General features: G+C 38.2%; 1 protein-coding gene across 4 annotated transcripts in view; it reads right to left on the minus strand.

Moving 5' to 3' along the window:
- The window catches only part of large2 (LARGE xylosyl- and glucuronyltransferase 2), a 164,090-nt gene that overhangs the window by 143,494 nt on the left and 1,928 nt on the right, over window positions 1–18,668 (minus strand). The gene's annotated exons all lie outside the window — the stretch shown is intronic.

An 18,668-nucleotide genomic window follows, 5' to 3' on the forward strand; every position in this document is an offset into this window, starting at 1 on the left:
CATTTTTGAGAACTTTGGAATTTTATGTGCTCATGCCCATATTAACTGTTGAACATCATGAATGGATATTTCCCATTTCTGCATCTACAAGGTTTTGAAAGATCCAGGATGCATAATAAAAATGAAAATAATCTATGGCAACTAGTTTAGATAAGACCGGGAAGTCCCAATTGATAAGGATTGAGAAAATTGTAAGTAAAGTTCCAGGATATAAGATTGAATAAGCAAAGACTCCACCACAGTTCAGTTAATTCTTGAGCTAAGCCTTGCCTTACTAGAGGTTAAATTTACCTGTTGGTCTATTCAGAATGGCCAACAAGTAAATTTAAAAGGTTTAAGCAAGATCTTTTTACATTTCAAATTTTGTTTGACCTATTTTACCTGTGTGTATAAACATTGAGAAAATCTTATGCATGTTTTGCTTAGACCTTTTTCAAATATATTTAACACCGTCTGAGAAAGAACATTAACTCATGTTCATTAATGTGTTTGCCTTTATTGTTTATGTTAATTGGACATAAGTAGTTATTTTAAATAATCACATAAAAACTCAATTGCTAGTCATAACAATGACCTCAGTTGTCCTGCTAGCCCATGGAATGCTGCATGCTTGGAACACAAGCATTTTACACAAATTCACTTGCATTCTCATAAAAATAACAATTTTTGCCATAATCACAATAATAACTCAATAAATGTATGTTGTTCATTATTTTGTTGCAGAACAGGATGAAACAGTGGGATTAGTGATGTGAAATAAACTACAAAAATGTTTTGCCATTCTGATCAAAATTAATTTTTGCCACAATACTATTAAAAAACCCTAGGAGCAATGTTTGTTTAATCATGTTGAGCAAGCTAGCTAGAGCGAGACATCCCGTTTTCGACTTCTCATTCCAATTAAGCACTTACTCTTGGGATCTTGCAATGCTGCCAACAACTGTGTAAATATTAGATTGAATATTAAACACAAATGTCAGTCACAGAAAGACAATAGGCACAAAGAAACAGAATTATTTTGTTGTAGTTCAAGTCTGGGTCATCGCACATTGTTATTATTTAAAGACCTTGGAATATCTGTGTGTTTAAAGAAAGCACTAGGCCGTGTATTTTTTTCCTACTTTTTGTTTATTTTCTGCATAAAAAACACAGAATCCGGATAGACTCACAGTAGCAGAAGACCACGCCGGGTTAAACTCCTGTAGAACAGGCAGATGAGGCTACAGTGGGAATGTGATCAAAACTTGGCGATTGAAGATTGTAAAAAAAGTCTCCTTGTCTGACGAATCTCGATTTCTGACGCAACCTGCCGATGGTAGGGTCAGAATTTGTTATAAACAGCATGAATCCATCCTGCGTTGAGTTGACGCTGCAGGCTGTTGGTGGTGGTGTAACGGCATGGGATTCGTTTTCTTGCCATAAATTAGGAGCATCATTTGAATGCCACATCATACCTACTGTAGCTGACCATGTGCATCCCTTAAGGGCCACAGTCTACCCTTATTCAAATGGATACTCCCAGCAGGATAATGCATCATGTGATGATGCACACATCATCTCAAGATAGTTCTATGAACATGTCAGTGACTTCAGTTTACTAGAATGACCTGCACAGTCACCAGGTCTCGATCTAATAGAGTGCCTTTGGGATGAGAGGAATGAGAGTGGAACGAGAGGTACACAGCATGAATGTGTGGCCGAAAAAAAAGCAGGAACTACAGGAAGCTATCGAGTCAGCATGGACCAAAAGCCCTAAGGAATGTTTCTAGCATGAATCCATGCTGTGAAGAATTCAGGCTGTTCTGGAAGCCAAAGGGAATCCTACCGGTACTAGACAGGTGTGCCGAATAAAGTGGTTGGTGAGTGCACACTATCCTCATGAGAATTTATTTCATGCCGAGTTTTTATTTATTTATTTTGTAAAAATGGTTTTAGTGCATAAACTGAAAACTAACTGTACAGAGAAGTAAAAAATATATGATACTGAACAGTGAAACAAGACAATGCACAATGTTTCATGAGAAACCATTTCTAAATTTATTTTATTTTACTGAAGTCCTCATACTGCATTACAAAACATTATGTAAGAAAAAACAAAAACCCACATGTTAGTACTTATCTATGCAGATGTATGCAGTATAGTTCATAAAATGTATTTTTGAAATGTATTATTATTCATAAAATAAATATAAAATTATATAGAAAATATATATAGAGATAATTGAAAAATCCCTTGAAATCAAACCTTGCATGCTGCTAGTTGTGAGCACATAGCTGCTAGCTGTATTCTCATTTTAGAGAGTACAGTTGTGAGGGGGATTCACCATACTGGGTCATAATGGGTGAAGTTTGAATGTGTCTCACATGCTTATAACCATGGTTAATATGCTACGGCCCCTCGTTTTATGTGTCATTTATGAGATCAGAATTTTTATGTCATATGTTTTTGAAACTTTGCCATTCTGTGTTATACAAACCGATTCATTGCCATCTTTTCAAAGAGACTTAAAGATGTTAAAGCTTTATGGCATTTTGCATTTTAATATGACCAATAAAAATTTCTATTACATTAAACAAATATATGTGTAGTCTACAGATTTTTGTGCAGTTAACTTTGCTCCCAGAGTCTGGTTTCACACAAACCTTCCAGCAGTACAGTACCTGTATTAAGTGTACAGTATGAAATGCCCTTGTATTGTTCATTGTTCTCTGTTCCTTTTCAACCAATGCTCAGTGCTTATCACCTGGAAATGTAAAGTTACTGTTGCAGCATACCCCATGAAAGCACAGAGATGGCAAATTCAACTTCACCACCGCTCTCCTTCCCAGCCCCTTACGTTCCCTCTTCTGTGCAGCCTCATTTAGCCATTTTAAGCCTCATCAACTTTTTTTCAACTTGAAACATCTAATTATTTTTCTAGGCCAGTCCCAATCGCTGCCCCCTTCATCTATTCAGAAGAGCACAGGTAAGTGTGTGCTCTCTCGCAAAGCGCATACCGTACCATATGCGTACAGCTCCATACAGCACAGCTCCAGCCATCCTCATTCACCATTTTAAATTTGCTTAATCCATACAGATAGAAACTGTAAAAAATACAGTTTCATATGTTCGGAGTGCAGCATATTGAGGTCAGTACAAGAATTGTGGCACCATTGCTCTGATGAGCTCACGATTGCATCCCAAAGCAAATTCAATTCTTAATCCCTGGGGTAAAACTATTGGGAAAGATAAAACATGGATAAAATAATCACAAACTGGCCTTCCGTCCACATAATAAGGATACAATTTATCTGAAAGTACCTCACGTTTTCAGTCCATGTTACTCAGAGTAACCCATTCTGAGTAACCAACTGTACAAATAGTACTTTCTTAAAGCAGTTATTACTTTAAGAAAGTTCAGCAACTGATCCTGATCCAGGTTGCACTTAATGTACATGGAAGCAAGAAAGACTTATATCCTCTACCAAGCAGGTTTACTACTGTTCCAGTGGTTTTCAAATAATTGATTATTATTAATTATTGGCCTAATTATTGAGTGTAAAGTGGTATCTATAGATTTTAATTTATTTCTTTGTTACCATTTCCTGACTTATGAAGGTCCACAGTCCCTTGTCATGCTTCTTTTGTGAGTTCATTGCCTTTCTACATGGTAATGGATGGCACATACAGTAGATGTCACATATGTGTTACCTCATTATTACCCCAGTGAAACAGGAGGCCATGGGAGGTCACAATACAGTTCCCCAATACTGTGAAAAAACTTTTTAAATTAGCATGTAAATGCATTTTGTGTGTGTTGATTTTATTTTGCATATTTCTTAGGGGCGTGAATAATTGTAACAAATATATTTTAGTTTAAAAAAATGACTTGTAGAACAAAATCCATTTCTTTGAGCCACTCATATTTTCCAGCTTTTGCTAAATCACCAACATGGCCGTGAGGAATCGACACATTTGAGTTCCGATTATAGCTAATTACAACCACATGCATCACAAATAATGCTCTTGACCTTTCAAATTGGAATCTCATATTTTTTAATCCAGATCCAGATGTTAATCTATCTATCCAGCAGGGAAACACCAAGAATATCTTCTTGTGAATTATGAAAACCCCATAATTAAAATGTACAGTTAATTTGGCGATGGAAATTTTTGCATCATTCACATTAATCCTCTACCTCTCTGGAGACATTTTATCAGACAAAACAGCAGATAAACACTTCATCATATTTCTATTACAGCCTTTCTGCCTGTTAACATCACATCTGTCTTAAGAAAAAGCAATTACAGCAACTTGGAGAGACCAATATTCATATCAGCCACACTCTGCCATGGGTAAATATTTAAATTTGAAAGGTAGGAAGCCCAGACACTGAACTGCTCCTTACACAGCTTTATTAAAGATAATGTTTCGATCACAGTAGATCTTTGTCAGGTCTAATCCTACCAAGTGCTACCATACCCGTACACAGACGTGAAACAAACTACCTAACCACCTGATCCTCATGATCCAAGGTGGAGATTAGAATATTTGACGCTGGTATGCAGGAAAGACAGAACAAGAAAATAACACATTAAAAAGGCCAGAAATATTAGAAAAATATATACATAATATAAGGTTCAAATGTTAAAGGTATACTATGTAGTATTTTGAGGCCCTTGAAGACTTTGTTTTTAAACAAATACATCTGATCCTTCTTCCTCAACTCCACCCACAATGAGGACACACCCTTGAGAGCTACAAGTAAAATGTCAAGTAAAGAGGTGAGGTGATCAGAGATGTTTAAAATAGCATTTTCAGCCACTTGAATAATTATATATAGATGGTAAAATTAATTAGGCAGTGTTATAACCATCATTGCACTGAGTGCACCCCTTACAGCCTGGGAACATCGTACCGAAGCAATTCCATTATGCCATTGCGGCTATACAGCTATTTTGTGTTTTTCCTTGTTTGGTATTTAGCTAATGTATAGGCCCTGTTTCATGAAGCAGGATTACTGCACTGAGTAAAACTCAGAACCTTCCCAAATCTGAAACATGGACTGAAGTAAAAAGAGCTCTTCTGGGTTTTGCTTTGGACATTTAGTTAGAATTGGGATGTAAACATGGAATTGTGTGTGGAATAAATAACATTAGCAGGCCATATTGCTCTATCATAGTTAGCTAATATTCTTAAAGTGAATGGGCTTCAGGAAACATGCGTACAATTATATTTGATCGTAAACTGTGTGTAAGAATGTTTCCACAAACATTTTGGCATTCATCACTTTTTTCTTATCTATATTTGTTCATAATACATATGGGTATGGTAGCACTTGATAGACTTCATTTAGACCTGATGAAGATCCACTGGGATCAAAAAATTGTCTTTAAATAATAAAGGAGCGTATGTAGGAGTTCAGTGCGCGGGCTCAGCCTAACACCTTATTAACTGGATGTGCATATGACTCGCCGTCTCTAAATATTTAAATTTGTCAAAACATAATAGAAGTAGCTGTTGTTCTTATTGAACATTTTTCCAGTGCTTCTGACCTCATAGACTGAATAGACCTAATATGTTTCCCATTCCCCGGAGGTGACTATTCTAGATTATAGGCACCAGGCTTCCGACACCTGACCCACTTCCAAGCAGCAATTCTGCGTGGCACCAATAACGATATTCTCTCAAGACTGAGGATGCTCATGAAAATGTATTTGTACTCAGCAATTGTACTTTTTACCCCATAAATTACTGATGTTATGATTCCAATTAAATAAGTTAGCTGTGATTTGAAAAAACCAGAGATACATCCATCAGTCACCACAGAGGCTAAAAGTAGCCCTTCACTTTTGTCCCCACAAGAGATTTGCGGTTTGGGCTGGAGGCACTTGCCTCTTAGTGCCCAATGGCTTGTGCTCATCAGGGGAAATCCTCTGAACATCAGTCAGAGAGGCTGCCACTGGCTTTAACACAGCTCACTATTTTTACATCATTAAAAAGGGCCCAGGGACCCTTCAGGCACCGGGAATATAAATGGAGACAGATGGGGGAGGGGGGTTGACTCCATAGTTCATTTCACTTTCCCCACTTTGTTTTGTAGACTTTTCAATACTGTTGATTTATGGACGCCATCCAAGAGAGAAAACCAGCCAATTACTGTGACTTTTTATTCCTATTCCGTACTTGTCAGTCTTCAGCAAGCCAACAACGGATCTGAGAGGCAGAGTTCTCTTTGTGTTTGATGGAGCAGGGTGTGATTTTCACCTTGCCAGAGGTTTATAAGCTCTCAGCCAGACTTAAAAAAGCTTCAACGCTGCAAGACTTTAAAAAGTGCTTCTTTATTTAATAATGAACAATAATATTCTGTTCTTACCCAAAAATATTCCTAATTGTTCAACCACATTTAATGGGGACCTTGAATAAACTATGGGATATGTGTAAACTAAATGGATCTGAATCATACACTGTCATAATTCTCAAAAGGCCTAATGATGAAAATATAATAAAAGGCTGATTCTCACCCAAAGACCGGAAAACAAATTGACATTTGAAAAGCAGTTTACATAATGTGCTAATTATCATCATGCTCTTTGTGAGTTTTCTATGAAATAAAATGGATGGTTTTTATTTGCCAGACAAAAAGTCTTTTTCTCATGCACTGACAGTAGAATGAAAGCTGTTATTTACAGTGAATGCTAACATACTGTTCTCCACTCAGTATATGCAGTATCAAATATAACATAACTATGAAACGTTTTTTGGCATATCCCATTCAATGTTGTTCAAATCAAAATGAATAATCAAAAAAAAACAAGATGGAGTTTCTGGCCATTTAATGAATTTTTCCCACAAAATGATCCCACTGTAAAATTGAACTTTTATTACTTTTATCTTGTACTTTATGGACCCAGCGAAAGAGCTCAGTAATTTCATTTTCTTAGAGAGCGAAAAGGAAAATGACCTCTCTATTGCTTTCTTAGCTAAGAGGTGAGTTAATAGATGGTTACTGCCCTTAAGAACCATTTAAAATGAAACTTCCTTTGGAAATACAGCTTTAATGGGTATTGGCAGGCTACATCAGTGGTACTCAACCAGTAGCAAGCAGGCCACACAGCCCAATTTGCATTACTGTCTGGCCTAAAAGCCACCGCCACCACTACCCCAATGCAAACCTTGCAGGTTGGAAATAATGGCAGGTACATGCAAGTGCTTCAAGATGTTCTGCTTAAAAGATTTTACTGGATGGTTTGAAATCTGATCCTAGTGCAAGCTCTGGATATAGCGGAGAAAACAAAAGAACTAAAATATATAGTCCAGTTTGTGCAGCAGACAGCCGAGAAAGACCTGTCAGGCCCTAGACGTTTAACCCCATCAGACTGGATTATGCCAATATAGCACACATTCTGCCTGCTCCAAGTGTTCACAGCTTTCCTGCAGGAAAGAGGACAGGCCTCATGCTTCCCTGTCATCACCCCAAATATCCTGGATGCTATCCAACTTCAAAATACAAAGAAGCAAGTTACTCCACAGAGGTTCTGATAGACAATATATCCACTTTGAGTCCATTAAACTCTAAACTGAAGGCCCTCTAATGAGAATTTGAGCTCTTTATTAATCTTCACAAGTTAACTTGACTGTGCTTCAATTAATTATGCATGAGCTGTGCCTTCATATCAGTTTGATTTATATGCTGTGCTTATCTCTTCTTTTTGGTCAGTTCATTTGCTTCTGCAGAATTCAAACAGCCATATACTATTTTTGGCCAGAAATGTTGCTTCACAATCCTTCAACCAGTGTAATTAATCATGCTTTTGGCCAAGCAGACCTGTATAATTCTCCAACAAACACTGTGAAAATCTTAGATGCATAATTTATCAAAAAAAATAAAACATCAAAGGAAGAGTTTTACAAGATTAACAATTTCAGTAATGAAATGTTTATTTTAGAATATCAGCATTACTTACTGAGGCCTCATCATACCAAGTGGCACATAAGGCTTCCTCAAAGTCCGTCCATCTCTTCCTGTCCTGAGCCACTCCTGCTGAGACCAAGTAGGTCTTTTAGCCCTGGCTGAGCTGTGCACAGCCAGGTCACCATTGGTCTTCTCGTTCTTCTCTTCCCCTCTGGCATCCAGAACAATGAGACTGATTGTTCTTCTCAGGCAGTGCCCAATCCAGCTCAACCTCTTTCAGGCCAGGTCCACCATGATTTCCTCCTGGTTGCATCTGTGTCTTATGCCTTGGTTTTTGACTTTCAGGAGCCATTTAATTTTCAAGATGATTCCGAGGGATTTGTGGATGAAGGATTGAACTGGTTGTTTCTTGTGATTTTCCTAAATTCTGAGCCATACATCATTTCAGATCCATATATTGTATATCATATATTTAAATGCGTATATTTAAATTCAAAAAGTTTTATTTCGATTTTGAGCGAGAGGTTATTTGATGTCTGTATCGTTGAGGTGGTCAGCTGCAAGCTTCTTTTGTGTCGATGCTGTGTAAGGTGTCTTGAGTTAGTGGTGGATTTTGGAGGGAACAAGATATTAATTGCTGCCTACCACCGCTCCTTTGTGGATGCGAGCAAAGGGTAGGGATCTTGTCCATTTCTTATTGCTAATCATGTGGTCAATCAGAGTTAGTTGTTTTTTTTGTCTGGGGAGAGCCATGTGTTTTTGCTGTATTTTTATCCTGGAAGATGGTGCCTGTGTCCTTGCTTCACTGATTCTTAACACTGCACGAAAAGGTGTATTTATGGGGTGGACACAAATCTGAAAACAGACACATTTCCTGCCGTGTGGAACTATGACATAATTTCATGTAAAATGTTCTTATCCAGACACTTGGCATAAATTACCAGACATGGCCGTCCATGTCTCAGCACAAGCCGTAAAATTTCAGTATAGGCAGAGTCCATGAATTAATCAGGAAAGTCCAGAAATCCCTGATCACAGACATGGTCTGGGAGTGTGTTGACATTTCTAGAAATACACAGAGAAACTACCACTCATGATCGACACCCCAAAATTCACATATATTTCAGAAACTCTGAAACTGCACTGTAATATGCTTATATGGGGCAGCTCTATCACTGGCTACTTGCACTGTTTTTTTTTATTATTCCTACATCGTCCATATGTTCCAATATCCTATCTGTAATATTTGCCTAAGCCTCAGAAGAGATATCGGCCTGATAGCTTCCGACTGAGTTAGGCTCATGGGAATCATCTATTGCCATGGCACAGGTCCATTTTGGGTTTTCCTTGTGAAGGATTCTGCAACGGTAACTATTTTCCAGGGCAGCGTTGTTGGGGCCATGCCTAACCCCCATCCTGCAGGATCAGTGTCCTGATGTTTGTCTGGACTCTCATACAAAAACCAATCTGGTAGTTAGACCTAGCAGGGGTTTTAAAAACCCCAACCGGCAAAATTTCCAGGGTTCGAGATACACAAGGCTCTCCCCCACAGCAAGGTCACAGCAAAAGGAAAGAAAATTTCAGCAATGCTGTTCTGTAAAGAATTCACAAGATATAGGCAACAGCCACCTACAACAATACAGACAAACTTTCTGGCAATAATGCAGGCATTTCTTGATGGTCAGGTTTGAGATGAAACATCATAAAATCAACAGCAAATTAAATGCTACAAAATTAGTAAAATTTGGGCTTCTCATCCAATTGGAATAAAGGATAAAAATTTTACATTTCAAACAAAATTGTTCACTTCAATCTGTGTTCATAGAAACCCAGGTGCAAACTGAGTGTTTTGTTCCAACAACACCAAATTTAGAAAAATGCTGGATTCATGATAAACAGCTAAATCAAGGATTGTAATTGAAAGCATGCTGAAAAAATATTTTTAAACATCTGAGGAGGTCTGAAACCACCCTTACTACATTGTTGTTTTTTTTTTGATTTCTTTATTGCCCAACAATCTATGTTGGAAACCATTTAAATCATTCATTTTATATTTTTAAACTTGTTTTTCAACACTGAACAGAATGACTAGCCTATGCAGTTATTCTCCTTATTACCCTGTGGTGTGGTTTAAAAGGATGAACTACAGAGTACAGAGAACTACTCCTTTCAAATAAGGGAATCTCTGCATGACACAAGTTAATGAATTTCACTTTATTAAATGTATTTTAAATGTCCTTAACAGGATTTATTTGTATCATGCTATAATGGTGCCCTGTGCACAAAGTGCAGACAGTGTTTCCCATTTGATTTACACAACCTCCAATGCTCTCCACAACTTTTGCACAGCCACAGTAACAATAAAAGACAATGGTACATATTTATAAAGAGAGCAAATTTAGAAAGAGAGAAATAATAGGTTGGTTATTCTTCATTTGTTTGTAAATCCAAGGCAGCTAGACTTTGCTCTGAACCTTGACTGCACTTAAAATACAGTGACACAACAAATTAAAAGACAATATATATTCTGTAATGTCATTTCCCACAGATCTCCTTCAGACACAGACATTTAGTATATTACTAAAATTACTACATTCTAAAAAAAATAATCTGGTGCTGGTTGGGGAGCAATTGCTTTAAGAAATGGTTTTACTCGTGCAAATGAAAAAAGTACTGTTTGTTAGATTAATATGTTAATCACAAAGTAATTGATTTTGCCATTTAAAACATAATAACAATTACCTGAATCAGCACAGGCAATTCCTACAAACATAAAGTGGGTAGCTATGGGATGCCCTTCAGTTTTAACCTGCATAAATTGTAATTACGAGGCTATTGTGGAATAGTTTCTCAAATAGTTAAAGGTAAACAATGTAAATTAAGTTTCTTGGTATCGACTAAGCAGGAAAGGATTATTACTATTGATTTTAGAGAGAGAGAGTGTGTGTGTGTTATGCATATCTTGTGGGTGGTGGAGTGGGTAAGGGAGGAGCTTCTCTTGTGGTTTGACACAAGCAGCATTGAAGATAATGAATTAATTAATTAACTAACACCATTAATAATGCTGTAGCCACGTTTTCCAGTTGGGCCTTTTTGTAAAAATCACTATGGCCTGCCTGCTGTTGCACAAATGCCAAAAAGGACACCGCAGTTTGAAAGCATAGGCAGATATCCATAAAGGAGAAGACAGACTATATGTGGCGAGTTGCACTTTTCAGAACTGACAATGGCCCAGCAAGATTTGAAGGAATGAGACACAAAAGAAGTTGGTGACTAATTTCAAAAGTTAAGCAGATTCAGTGCAGCCAGTGTTGGAGAGCTGGAGGCAGTGGGATGCCATGGTACGTGTATACTGAGAGCACACCAGGATAATCCCTCCAGGGACTTAAAAACCTTTTATTAGCAGTACTGAGTGCTGATACACAGGCTCATCACAGGATCATCGGAGCTCCCAGTAAAACAGCTACATTTTTACAAGTTTACAAAGGTATCCAGTCTGTGTCTTTGATACTTTGAGACCACACAGATGTGCATTTACATTCATTCAAACAAAAAAGCATATTAATGTCTTGTGTATAGTATCCATTTGATTTTTTTTTCAACCTCACCTGATCACTTTTTGGTGGTTCCAGCCTGGTTTTGGCCAAATTTTCTTTTTGTTTCCACTGTAAGGTATCTTGGTGACAGTGTCTCTGTAAAAGCGCTATACAAATAAAGTTAAATTTAATTTATAAAGGTTTTTCCTTAATATGGACTGACCAAAGCTGTAAATGGCTTGCTTTTTAAAGACATACTGTGCAGGATTTCCTACCTTGCATCGCTTTTGCAAAAACATCTCTTCCTCTGTTGTCAACCCAGCCTACACCTCCAAGATTACGAAGCTCATGCACCAACAAATCAACTAGATATAGCTCTGGCTAGCTATGTCGATAGCTTTTTAAGATCATTTTGCACACTATTGGAATCACGTCTCTTTCAAAGATATAGCAGTAGTTGCATTCAAAGCAGTCAGGCAGTCGCAAGTACGCCAAAATGCTCAACCACTGGCAAAAACTCCCACTTCGCTGCTATATGCAACTTATTTGAGATAGTAGAATTTTTTGATTGGTGGACTGGAATTGGAATCTTATTCACCAGCCTTCAGTAGTTATTTGTGAAGTATCAGACCCACAGCAAATTCTCAGGCCATCACGGCCCGCCAGCTAGCCTTGTCAAACATAACTGAATTTAGTTTGCAAATTAAGACAGCTACCTAATGTTACAAAATGCTGGCCAGCCACCAGGTTAGCATTAGCCACTGGTGACCCTATCTCCCTAGCGGAAACCCAACTTCCACTGTGTTGCCAGATCAACACGTTTCCGTGGCTTTTTCTCCATTTCTATTGGCCACACGCATTTCAAATACGGCCCACAAAGAGAAAAGGGTCACGCCCAGAAATGCCTTGAACATATTTTGGAATAACAAATACAGGCAAACAAGTAAAAACCCAGCAGAAGTGCACACAGATGTAGATTGTCTGCACAGCATACTGTAGGAATGCCTGAGCATGGTTCTTTTATGATGTTTTTAAGGTGAAAATTCTGCATAGCATTGCTTTAATATCAATTAAAGTAACTTATTAAGTGAAGTTACAGCCCCCATTTACTCAAAATATTCTTCCAATTGGGATCTTATTGGTGGACATAATGTCATTTAGTTTATTCGTAAATCTACATATACACATCTATTCATGTACATTTATTCGTAACAATGATGGTGGCCATTTTAAATAGCCAATCCAAAAATAAGCTTACCCGAGAGGTAGCATATTGGAATGCGAGGAATTATTTCCTCAGCTTTGAAAAGAATACAATAAAAATTATATGACAAAGAAATGAAAAGTAACTACCCTGCTGAAAATTCCATCTTAAACCAGCCTAAACTGGTCAAGCTGGTTTACACTGTGTTTTCGACACTTCTTGTTCGATTTATCTAGTTTTCTAGCTGTTTACCATCTGACCAGCCTAGTCTGCTACTAGTTCACCAGTTTGGCCACCATCTTAACCAGCTTTAACCAGCTTTGAGTTAAACCAGCTATGACTGGCTAGACGTCTTGAAAAGAAAGCTTACACCATTTTAAACCATTTTAGAATCCCAGCTGGTCTGAGCTGGAATAATATACTACAACCAAAAAGCCTAAACTGTGCACTATGTGACATAGTGCACTTGATTTCGCTTAAGAGGCTGAAGAGACTCTTGCTGTTATCATTTTGGAGAACACAACCACTACAATATCAGGGTCAGGACAGGATATGATAATGTCATCCCAGATTAAGTACACGTCCACAGTTCTACATAAACACAAAACTTAATCTAATTGTGCATTGGGAAATCGCATTGTGAATCATTACTAACTCGGTATTGTGATTTTGGGATGCAGCCAATGGGCATGCATACATTGAAGTGCTATCAAGTTGCTGCCCTTGATCCCTCCAAAGTATAAAAGGCATAGATTCTTCTAAATCCAACATTTGGGAGAAATCAAACAGATACCGGCTGTCCACCTCCAGCTCACAAGCCTTACTGGACCCCTCAGGTTCAAGAGGCCCAAGCCATTACCCAGGAAGCAGCAGCCTAGTTTCCACCAATCATTTTTATTTTATTTTATTTTATTTTATTTGAGCCAGGTACATATATGAATGTTTGTCCAAAGCTGGGACAAATAAAGGCTGATTTTCATTTTCGTCAAGTGTCCCACATTGTATGGCAAAATAATTTTGACAGCTGAACTACCCACATTGTGTTTGTTTGAAAACAAAAACTAATGCTTGCATGTATTTGCAAGTTCACATTAAGCTGGGCATCAGAAGAAAATAACTTTAATACCACTGACGTATCTTTGAGAGGGCAAAAAAGGTAAAGACAAAAAAAGAATGGAAAGTGTGCCAGATATTCCTACAGACAAAGCGTTTTAGCTAGACTGACAAGTGAGTGACATTATTTTAATTAGCTACTTAAAGTAGTCACATTAAGTTAGTGAGCAAAGTTAACAAGCCAGTTGACATTAGCTGTAAATTAAGTAACAAGCAAGCTGTGCTATCACCATCCGTTTCACGTATTTCACAAGGTATTGGCTTTAGGGCATTCACTATTACATTTAACACACAGAAAATCAATCGCTCACATTCATTGTAGCAAACTACTATACCACGTTAACCCTTAATCTTACATAGGCATCTATGAAAAAAACACAAATCCTCTCCCATTGTTCATTTTTATCAGGGCTGCCCTAAAGAATACCTGCTGCTTTCTAGCTGCTACTGTATGCCATTTGTGAATGTGGCTTGCTTGGCATTCAGCAGGTCTCTATAGTTATGACCTCTCAAATGCCCCTCTCTAACACTGACTACAGCTAAATGCCTCCTAACGCTTGACTGTATTGCATATTGTGTCATGTATTACACAGGACCAGAAATGGCCAGTTGTTAGATTTTAATCAGAATACACTGCTGCCATTTTTATATTGCTGTAATTATGTGAAAAAGATCTACATGGATATCTAGGTTGGCTCTAGAGCACTTGGTGTCAAATGGCAATAGTGCCACGAAACTTCCCAATATACTCTGTTACAACTTAACACCAAACAGCGTATCCAAATTTATAACTGGCATATTCATAACAACACTTTGTATTATTAAATGTACCTAAATTCAGTGTTGCTATTATTATTATTATTATTTAAAAATAAACAAACACAGACAGTTTTCTAACCTCTGTTTGATCATGGAGAAATATTAAATTTGACATTAATGAAATCTGAAGGCTTGCCAGTCACTCACCTCCCCTGCAGTGACTGGGGTGTCAAATGGAATTTAATGCTGAATGGCCTTCCCCCTGGAAGAGGAGGTCCTTAGACCACTTTATGACCAGATGAGATGAAGATGGGAATAGAATCCATGTCTCACTTCAGGCCAATCCGTTCGGGTTCTTGTTACCATAGTTATTTTCAGGGATGACACTGAATCTTAACTCCGATGTATGATGGGAGCTACAAATTTCATCATGAATAGCAATGCATTTTAATTAAACTTGGTCTTCAAAGGAGTAGCATACCTGGAGGAAGGATAATTTAGTTTATGTGAGAAAAACTCTTTTAACCAGAAATCACACTACATTGGACTGCCTTAAGCATTATATTATTCATCGTCCCAAAGGCTTTTAAATGCAATCGAATACACAAGACAGATGTACCATTTAATTTGTCCTTACACCAACTAGCCAAACATGCATTTGCTTCTGAATATTGATGAAATAAAAGAAAATTCTCTTGGAAGTTGTCGTTTACCCGCCACCCCATCTTTTTTTACTGGACAGCCCCCCCTTTCATGTGTGTTTTTTGCTTCACTCAGACAGGCAGAAAGCAAAGAGAGTAACAGTTAGAGAACGGACCACAGACAAAGTGCAATGGGAGGGATCAACCCACCACCCATGGGAGGGGGGTCACATATGGCTCGAGATTCACCTGCCCTACCTGCTGCATCACATATCTCACCAAAATTGAAATTCCCAGTGGTAATTGTGGGCTTCATCTATGCAAACCAAGCTCAATTCCGGAGGGCACAACATCACATGTACCCTCTGAAACAGCAGCTAAGCTGTACATTAGTTATTGTAGCAGAGAACAAAACATCCAGCATAGGCAATGGCCAATTATGAGCCACCCCATGGGGCTGTTGGCCAGTCAGAACTGGCGTAATTAGGGTCAGATTCTGGACCAATGGATGCATGACTGTGAATAAATTCCGCAGTCGAATATGCCACACAGCGCTCAGGGAAATATTTTTTTCATCCTTTAAAATGTATTTTAATGCACACTAAATATCTTATTAAATTGAGTCTAAATCATTGTTCCGATATCCAAACACGACCCTCATTGGTTGAGCAACACAAGGCATGTTTCATCTTGACTACATGTTTCATCTATCCAGCACACACATAGGAAATAATGAGCAAAATGTGTGACTGGCAGTGCTGTGGTACCGTACATCGCCTTTGTTTCATCTGAAAGATGACAAGGGCAAACCCATGAAAATCGGGAGTCGAAGGCACAACTCAGAATGTAGATGAACGAGTCCCCCGTGGAAAGAGCCGAGTTTCTCAAAACATTACCTTTAATGGACAAACGGCGGCCATATTTACAGCCGCAGAATCGTGGTGGACACGCTACCTGTACTCCATCATCAAAACATAACACCGCAGTCAGCAAAGGCTTTGTCAGGCACAAAAAAAGAGAAAGAAAAGGCGGGGGGGGGGGGGGGGGGGACTTAAAAGATGAACTGCACATTCAGGTCCCCAGGCCCCACATGAAGTGATGGAAAAGGGTCTCTACATGCAATGCATTTGGGACATGAGAGAGAACAGAAGAGTCAACATTCTCACATGGAAAGGAATACAGCTGTGCTTCCTTGGCGTCACAGCAATCAATCATTTGAAAAAAAGGGAGGGTTCCCGCTGGGCAACCTGCAGCACACAGATGTCATCAACACAACTCAACCAAAACCCCACTTAAGCTCTGGTCCTTTAACTCTAAAAATAAGATGGTGATATTTCATCAACAAGACTCCAGGGGATAAAGGATCCTGAATAACTCCGCGGAAAAATGACTTTTGATTCTGAAAAGGTACTACTGAATGGGATTTTCTCTTTTATCATCTTTGGCACAATCTCATCGAATTCTTTTCATCCTTCACAGCAAGGGTTTACTGTTTACATGGCTTTGTAAGCTCTGATGAAGCACGTATATTTGTCAGTTGAGGTGAGGCTATATGAAAAATATTTTAAAACAGAAATTGGTCAGAAAAATAGAAAAGACATCAAATACTATAGCACAGATATTGATGACATGCAGTAGCTAATTACTCATCTCTGTCCTAATCAATGGATACTTAACCTCTGCTGGTAACCTATGCTTTTATCTCTACTGCTAGTGACAATTTCTTCCCAGCCAGCCTGCTAACTGCCATGTTACATTTTTATTTTATTTAATGCCACCCATGGATATTTTGCTTAGTGAATAAAAAAGGTTTCATAATTGGCAAAATCAGTAGTAATCTTCTCTCTTTAACTAACATAGACCACAGTTAATAGGGACTGGCCACAATGGGTTATTCACATGGGGCTATTTGGCTAATAAGGCCCAATATGACTCTTTAGTTGTAACTGTCATATGGATATTAAATGTACAATTGTAGCAGGATGTGCCTCCCACTTGATCAGACAGAGATGTGGTAGCTAACAAGAGGCCTGAAATAATCAAACTTAGAATTGCAAGTGATTTTACCTGCCCATCCAAACATAAGAACTGTTTTGAAGTCATCATGATCCAAGACCGAAAACTATAAAATTCTTGGAGAAACTGTATGACTGGCACTGATGCCCGTTCCATTACCATCCTTGTCTTTGTGCAAACACGTAATACAACGGCTTCTCAGCTTAGCATATGGTATTCGGAAAACAACTGGGAGGGACAGCTTTCAAAAGACCATTTAAATGTTTTTTTTCCAATGTGACTAGCCACACGAAGCCATAAGAGCAGAGACACGTTCCACGTTTATGTGTGGGTAACAGGGACAAACTGGTTCCCATTCTCCCAGTAAGTCATACAATTTATTTTTTTGCTGATGTACAAAAGCTGAAATGAAAAGCAAAGCTGAGCTGGAGGTGTTTACGCATGACTGCACAATATGGAGCAGGACCAGTGGATCATGCATGAGCTTACATCACTGTAGTGTTCAAGAGCGATACAATCCATTAAAATGTGTGATTAAATGGTCCAGACTTGTGTATTTTTTTTTTATGGCCCCACTTTTTTCTTCATGATGGCTTTGGTTTCTTCTCATCACGGCTGATGGACTCAGCTGTCCTTCGTTTTTCAAAAGAAAGAGAAAAAAAACAGCCCACCCATGACCATGATGAAACGTAGAAAAAAAATGGCAGAGGCACTCACTGTAAGACACAGAATTTATAATACTGCACTACAAAGTCTACTAAGAATTCATTCATCTCGGTCAAGAAGTCGACGCAGCAAAAGAGCAGAGCATTAATCTAGGGAACAACAGAGCAAGAGGTGTGAGCAGTGCTGAAGCACACAGCCATTTCTCTGCAAGATAATAGAGATAGAAAGGTTCTCAAAATGAAACAAACATCAATAAAGCATTTGAAACAACTTAAATAGAGTTAAACAGAGCTCCTGATAATGCTATAACTTGTCTCCTTAGCCTCTGACAAAAAAAGGCAAACCTTTCTGGCCTCAAGGGCCACAGTAGAGTACATCGGTTGTAAATAATACACAGTAGAAGCAGAATAAGTAGCGTAAATTTGAAAGCAAAAATAATCACAAATAGAAACCATTACAGTCAGACAAAATAAAATAATTTGAGATGCAAAACAGCAAGCCTGGGGTTTACAAAGCTGTGGTGTTTATTGTAATGGTTTCAGTAGACCCTTTTGTTGTGCTCTGAAAACTTGATTTTCCCAACATTTTCACAGCATGAGACAGAAGTGTAGATCCTACAAACTCAGCCAAAGGAAAACAATACTTAAGTGTTAGATCTACTCACAGATGTTGCTCCAGTTTATTCCACTAAGTTCCTAAGAGGACATCTGTTATGCAACTGCAATACCCTAAATGAATTTCATTTAATGCTCGGAAGGTGCACCTTGCAAATAGTCCTCTCAAATTTAACCATGCAGAAACTGAAATTATGCAAAACCACAAGAATCATAGTGTTTA

Source organism: Anguilla rostrata, chromosome 5 (genome assembly GCF_018555375.3).
Source record: "Anguilla rostrata isolate EN2019 chromosome 5, ASM1855537v3, whole genome shotgun sequence".
Classification (NCBI taxonomy): Eukaryota; Metazoa; Chordata; class Actinopteri; order Anguilliformes; family Anguillidae; genus Anguilla; species Anguilla rostrata.